Source organism: Balaenoptera physalus (genome assembly GCF_965194825.1).
Source record: "Balaenoptera physalus genome assembly, chromosome: 21".
Classification (NCBI taxonomy): domain Eukaryota; kingdom Metazoa; phylum Chordata; class Mammalia; order Artiodactyla; family Balaenopteridae; genus Balaenoptera; species Balaenoptera physalus.
This window is the reverse complement of record NC_138902.1, coordinates 12832507-12838506: the sequence shown is the minus strand read 5'-3', so window position 1 is coordinate 12838506 and position 6000 is coordinate 12832507. Positions and strand designations below refer to the sequence as shown.

Below are 6000 nucleotides of genomic sequence, written 5' to 3'. Positions count from 1 at the left end.
CGTCTGGAGCCTGTGCTCCACAACAAGAGAGGCCACGATAGTGAGAGGCCTGCGCACCGCAATGAAGAGTGGCCCCCGCTTGCCACAACTAGAGAAAGCCCTCGCACAGAAACGAAGACCAACACAGCCATAAATTAATTAATTAATTAATTTAAAAAAAAAACCAAAAAACAAAAAACGTAAGGTTTCTTTAAAAAAAAAACAAAAAACAACAACTTGAAGGGAATTCCCTGGCGGTCCAGTGGTTAGGACTTTCACTGCTAGGGTCAGGTTCGATCCCTGGTTGGGGAACTAAGATCCCACAAGCCGTGCTGCATGGCCAAAAAAAAAAAAAGAAGAAGAAGAAAGAAAGAAGGAAAGAAAAAAAAAGAAATAACTTGGAGACCCTTTCCTTAAATGGTAGGGGCGGGAGTGGAGGGGGGTTATCTTATTCAGTTTTTGAGCTTCCAGAATCTTGTGGGTTAGGTGAGAATGAGGGAACAGACCCTACCATTAACTTACATAGTAACTTTATTTATATCAAAACTAGCACTTTGAATGCACTGACATCCATTATTTCATTTGATTCTGGTGACAACCTTGTGAGGCAGTCCCAACCAATTGGGGGAAAATATATAAACAGGCCTTGATTTCTTTCAGATGCATGACCTGCCCAAAATCAAACAGTTCATAAGTAGTGAGCCATAATGGAGGTGTCTTTCATACCAAGGATGACATACTTCTCACCCTGCCGGTGGTCCCCTACTGACACAGTGGGAGCGGTAGAAAAAAAAAAAACTCTTTGCTCCTTCTTGGGACAGCCTGATTCCTCGAGTCTGAGCAGGTCCAAGAGTTTGTATTTTTTAGAAGTTCCTCGGAGGACAGATGTCCATCTGGATCAGGGAACCACTAGATTATACCACTCTGAGGAAGGACCCAGGGGAAAGGGCATTTTAGTCACTTTTCCTCGGGTTCCATAGAGTACTGGAGTGTGCGCTGGGTGGGCTCTGATTAATTTCCAAACCAACAACACCCCCCCGACTCCTCTCACTCACTCTTTGCTTCCGAAACATTCTCCGCAGGCTGAAGACTTCTGGAGGCCAAGAACGGTGCTGTAGAATTGACAAAACCCAGCTCCCTGGACCACAAAACCTAGGCTATGTGGCTGGGGAAAGTGAAGAGTCTGAGGAGGGAGCAGACCTTCTCATGAATAAAAGCAGCTTGGATTTACTGAGTAACTATGTGCCAGGCTCTCATTTAATCCTCAACTCTATACGGAAAGTACTCTTATCCCCCTTTTACAGATGAGAAAACTGAGATGTAGAGCGAGAACATCGTTTCCCCAAGGCACACAGTCCGACTCCAAAGCCCGTGCTACCACGTGCAATCTCAGGGATACTGCGTCTCCCCACCTCATCCCCACAACTGCTCATTCGGCCGCCGCCCGAAATTTGGGCGCGCTCCTGGCGGTGCTCAGATGGAGGGGCACGCGCGCCAAAGGAGGCCAGACCGCAGGAAAGGAGCAGCGGAGCGCGGGGCGGCTCAGCCCGCTCCCCCTTCTCGGGGGCCGCGGCTCGGAAACTACAAGGCCCAGCAGGCAGCTGCAGGGGGAGGAGGAGGAGGTGGGACCAGCGCGGGGTGGGAGTGAGAGAGCGAGTCCTCGCGCCCCGCCGGCGCACAGCGCTCGGAGCGCTCCTGCGGGCACTGGTGGGGCGGCTTCGGCGGCGGCGAGCGGGAGCTCGAACTCTGGTCCAGCCGCAGCGCGCGGAGGAGCCCGGGCTGTGCCCGGAGCTGGGCGGCGACGTCCGGACAGGACCGAGACTCCGCTTAGCGCATTGCGGCGACCTCGCCTTCCCCGGCCGCCAGTGCGCGCCTCAGCTGGAAGAGCGGCGGAGCCCGAGGACTTTTCTCTGGTCCGAGGGGCGCCCCGTGGGGCGCAGGGGACCAGTGCGGCAGTCGAGCACGCCGCGGCGCCGGGGCCCCCGCAGGGCTATGGAGCCCGGGCTGCCAGAAGCGTGAGGGCCGCCGCCCGGTGCAGGAGAGGGGGGCCACGGGGTCTGGAGATCCCGGGCGGCGGACCGGAGCCCTCCCCCCGCCCCGCCTCCGGGGCACCAGCTTCGGCTCCATTGTTCCCGCCCGGGCCGGAGGCGCCGAGCTCCGAGCGCCACTGGGAGTCGAGCACCGGCCGTGGGGCTCTCGCGGCCCCGCCAGGACCCGAGCGGAGCCCGGGGGCGGCGGGCCGGAGCCGGGGACGCGGGCGCCCGCCCGCCCGCACAAGCCACGGCGGACCCTCCAGAGGCGGAACCGCAGCGCCGAGTGAGGTAAGAGCCGCGGCGCCCCCGGATCCGGGGCGGGCTCCGCGTCCTGAGCGGCCCCCGGCGCTGGAGCCTCCCGGCTGCGCGCTCTCCCCGGCCGCAACCCAGTCGGGTCCGGCGCCTCCCTCCACTCGTTACCCGCCCCCCTCCACCCCCGGCTCCCTCCCCAGCGCTCGGCGCCCCCCTTTTGTCTCCCCTCCCTTCCCTCCACTCGCGTCGCCTCCTGCGCCCCCTCCCCGAGCCGGTCCCGCCGATCCGCCAGCCGCCCAACTTTTCCGCCAACTCGCGCTGGGGAGGTGGCGAGGCGGCGGCGGCTCGGCGGTGAGTCCGGGGAGGGACAGGGCCGGGGCCGAGGCGGCGGCGGCCCTCGGTTTCCTGGGACTGGGGAGGCGGGCGGGAGTGGGCAGCGAGGTGGGGTGTGTGTGTGTGTGTGTGTGTGTGCGTGCGCGCGCGCTGCATTCCACTCCATCTCCTTTTAGTCCACCCGTGGGGACTCACCCCAATCCAGCAGGTAGCTTTGGGTGGCGCGCTAAAAATCCAGGGTCTTTCTAAGTCCTTTTCCACCTCCGGGAAGGTCTGGGGTCGCGGTTGCGGGTGGGTGAGCGGCTGGGGGCCTGAAGGGGGAAGGAAGTGGAGGGGTAGGTTAGATTCTCTTCGAATAGGTTTTAAGGGGGTGTCGTCACCAAATGGCTGAATCTGCTTTAGCGGAGAGCGAGAAAGGAATTCCCTTTTCCAGAGGCGCTTATCTTCGACTTAGTCCATCTCTGAAAGGATCGGAAGTTTGGGGAAGGGGAGGGCGCCCAGCGGGTGATGTTAAGCCCCATTATGGGGTCGGGGGGGAGGGGAATGTTCAGTTCCAATCTGGTTCGAGGAGGTGGGGGAAGGGATGAGGGTTTTGTCCCGTGCGGTTCACTCGGCTGCGAGGCAGGTTGCTTCTCGGGCCCAGAACCCTCTGCCCCCGCTCCGCTTTCCCGTTATGTTTGGGGTTAGGAGAAGAGGGCCTAGAACGCTCATTTGCAGAGGAATTTATTGACTTTGTAGTTGGAGTTCATTTAACTCATAGCCTATGAAGGCAGCCAGACGCCTTTGGGCGGGGGGCGGGGTGGGGAGGGCGATGGGGAGCCGTGAAGCCTGCTTCTCCTTTCTGGGCCCAGAAGCTTTAGCCCTTTTCAAAGTTTCTGCGGTGTCTTTCTCCCCCACCACTCCCCCCCGCCCCCATTTTCCAGATGTAGCCGCCGCATCTGGTTCCGTTTCACCCCACACGGGTACACCGCAGTCACAAGGACATCCCTCTTCCTCCCTCCCCCCTCCCCCAGATTAAAACTGGGATTCTTCAACTTGGCCTTACCACCTCGCTCTTTAAGATTTCTTAAGACTTGGGGACGAGGCGTTGGGATTTGAGGAGAAGAGAAGTTACCCTGGATGCCAAGTTATTTAGGATCTGATATGGAGGTGGTGCTTTCTGGCTCGTGCGGAAAAGAAGCATCGTAGGAGAGGGGGCCAAGTTTTTCGGGGGTGGCCCATCTCATCTGCTAGAGGTGGTCAGAGGTGGTCTGACCCAGAACTGGCCCTGACGGAAGTTTCTGGAACCAAAGCATTGCAGTCTTCTCCCTTCAGTTACAGCTGGAGGAGCGGGAGCGTCTGACCCTGTCCGGAGCCCGCCGCCGGGTCTCGGGCCGCCCGGCGGTGGCGTCACGCGTCCCTTTTCCACCCTCCCTGGAGCGAGCCCGGGGCGCAGCGGCCCGGGCGTGGGAGGGAGGCCCCGGGCTGTCGCTCCCTGGGTGTTTTTAAGGAGTTCTTTGGGCGGCAGCTCCCGGAGACTAAAGTGGGGCGTTTTACCAAGTCAGTACCGGCTGCAGGTTTGAAAGGGATTGGATTGTGGAGGGTTTTTTCTGGTTCTAACCTCTGAGGTAGGAAAGCACTTTCTGGTTCCAAAGTTGCAGGAGGGTGGGGAGAGTTGGTCTCTCACCCTCTCCTTTCCAGCCTCTTTCAAATTGAAAACACTTCTCTGGTTTCCTCCTTTGGGCAGTAGTTTCGAGGCTGTAATGAAATCGCACTTTCTCTAGACATGGTAATTAAGGTGACTGTTTCCTCTGCAGATGTGCCCTGCCCTTTGCACCTCCGGCCCAGAGCTTTTTTTGGAATACCATCTAAATTGTAGAACCTTAGCCTTGAGACTGTTGAGCAGAAAGTGGCCATTTTCCCCTGTTGGCCCGGGTTCCTGGTTTCCTCTCTGAGGCTTGTTTAAGAGCTAAGTAGCAGGGCCCCGTGGGACATGCCTCTGTCTGGCTGATTACCCCCAAGCCTGGGTCATAGCCCTTCCTTCGAGTGAGTGACCGAGCAAGAGCCCTTGCAGAGGACCCAGCGACCTTACCGACCATCGGTCCCGATAGCCTACCTCCCTAATGACTTGTTTACATATTTCCCCCCAGTTGGTTGGGAGAAGCTCCAGGGCTACTGCTGACCCCCGGAGGAGCGCAGGGTGTCTGGGGACAGGGAGGCTGCTGGGGGCTTGGCTCCAGCTGGGATGGCTGTGTACTGCATCGGTGACGAGCTCCTTGAAACGTCTGTTGCACTTACTCTTAGTCATAGCTGAGTGTCAGCTTTTTAATGAGGGCCATCCGGGTGGAAAGTCACTTGGATAGTGTGCTCTCACTGTCTGCTTTGACCAAGCCCGTAGAAATGCGCATTTTGGAGGCATTTTCACAAATGGGATTTGGGCCAGAGTGGGCACCTCTTCCTTTGGCTCCAGAGTAGACAGTCTTGGGTGCTTCTTTTCCTTGGCTCCTGGCCATGGAGGATGTGAGAAAGTTCCGTTAGGCACCCTTAGAAGAGCAAGTGAAGCAGAAGCACGGGAAGACAGGGAGAAGGAACGTGGTGGATGCTATGACCCCACCCCCCCTGAGGGAGAGGGTCACAGCATCTCCAGGCATCCCTAAGCCTGGCCCAGCTCTGTTCCTGGTGGACTCCGGAGGCTAGGAGAACTGAGTTGAGCATCGAGTAGGTAGACTCCAGCCACGGAGACCTAGAAAAGTCCATGAGATTTTGCTTTGTTTGCTTTTGGGTGTTGACCTGGAACAAGACTCCTAAAACAGGAGATTTGCTCCTGTGAGCTTGGGCTTTTAGCAGCCTCTGAATGCTTCCTTCGGGCCTCCATTTTTTTTTTTTTTTTTTAATTTTATTTATTTATTTATTTATGGCTGTGTTGGGTCTTCGTTTCTGTGCGAGGGCTTTCTCCAGTTGTGGCAAGTGGGGGCCACTCTTCATCGCGGTGCGCGGGCCTCTCACTATCGCGGCCTCTCGTTGCGGAGCACAGGCTCCAGACGCGCAGGCTCAGTAATTGTGGCTCTCGGGCCTAGTTGCTCTGCGGCATGTGGGATCTTCCCAGACCAGGGCTCGAACCCGTGTCCCCTGCATTGGCAGGTGGATTCTTAACCACTGCGCCACCAGGGAAGCCCAGGCCTCCATTTTTTAATCTGTCTCATCAAAATGGCTGTTAGTTAAGAGCTTCCTAGGAAAGTGTGAGCCTGTTGCTGTTGAAGGAAAAAAAGGTAGAGAGAAGGGATCCAAACATCTTGCTCTGAAAGGGCCTCACATCACTTGAGAGGAGCTGAATTTCCTCTTGGGAAATACGTCTTGCATTTGTCATCCCGAGAGCTTTGTGCAAGGTCTCAGTGAACCCGGGGCTGGTGGGAGTCCAGATGCA

At 57.5% G+C, this 6000-nt stretch overlaps 1 protein-coding gene across 4 annotated transcripts in view; it reads left to right on the top strand.

Annotated features, from left to right (window-relative positions):
* The first annotated feature begins 1671 nt into the window (after positions 1 to 1671).
* FGFR1 (fibroblast growth factor receptor 1) overlaps positions 1672 to 6000 on the top strand; it is a 47644-nt gene continuing 43315 nt past the window's right edge. For 2 of the 4 annotated variants that reach the window (XM_082444319.1, XM_082444318.1), the window contains exon 1: positions 1672 to 2300. The gene's annotated coding sequence lies outside the window, so the exon portion shown is untranslated. The remainder of the gene's footprint in view (positions 2301 to 6000) is intronic. The other 2 variants (XM_082444320.1, XM_082444321.1) reach the window with 2 other exon arrangements.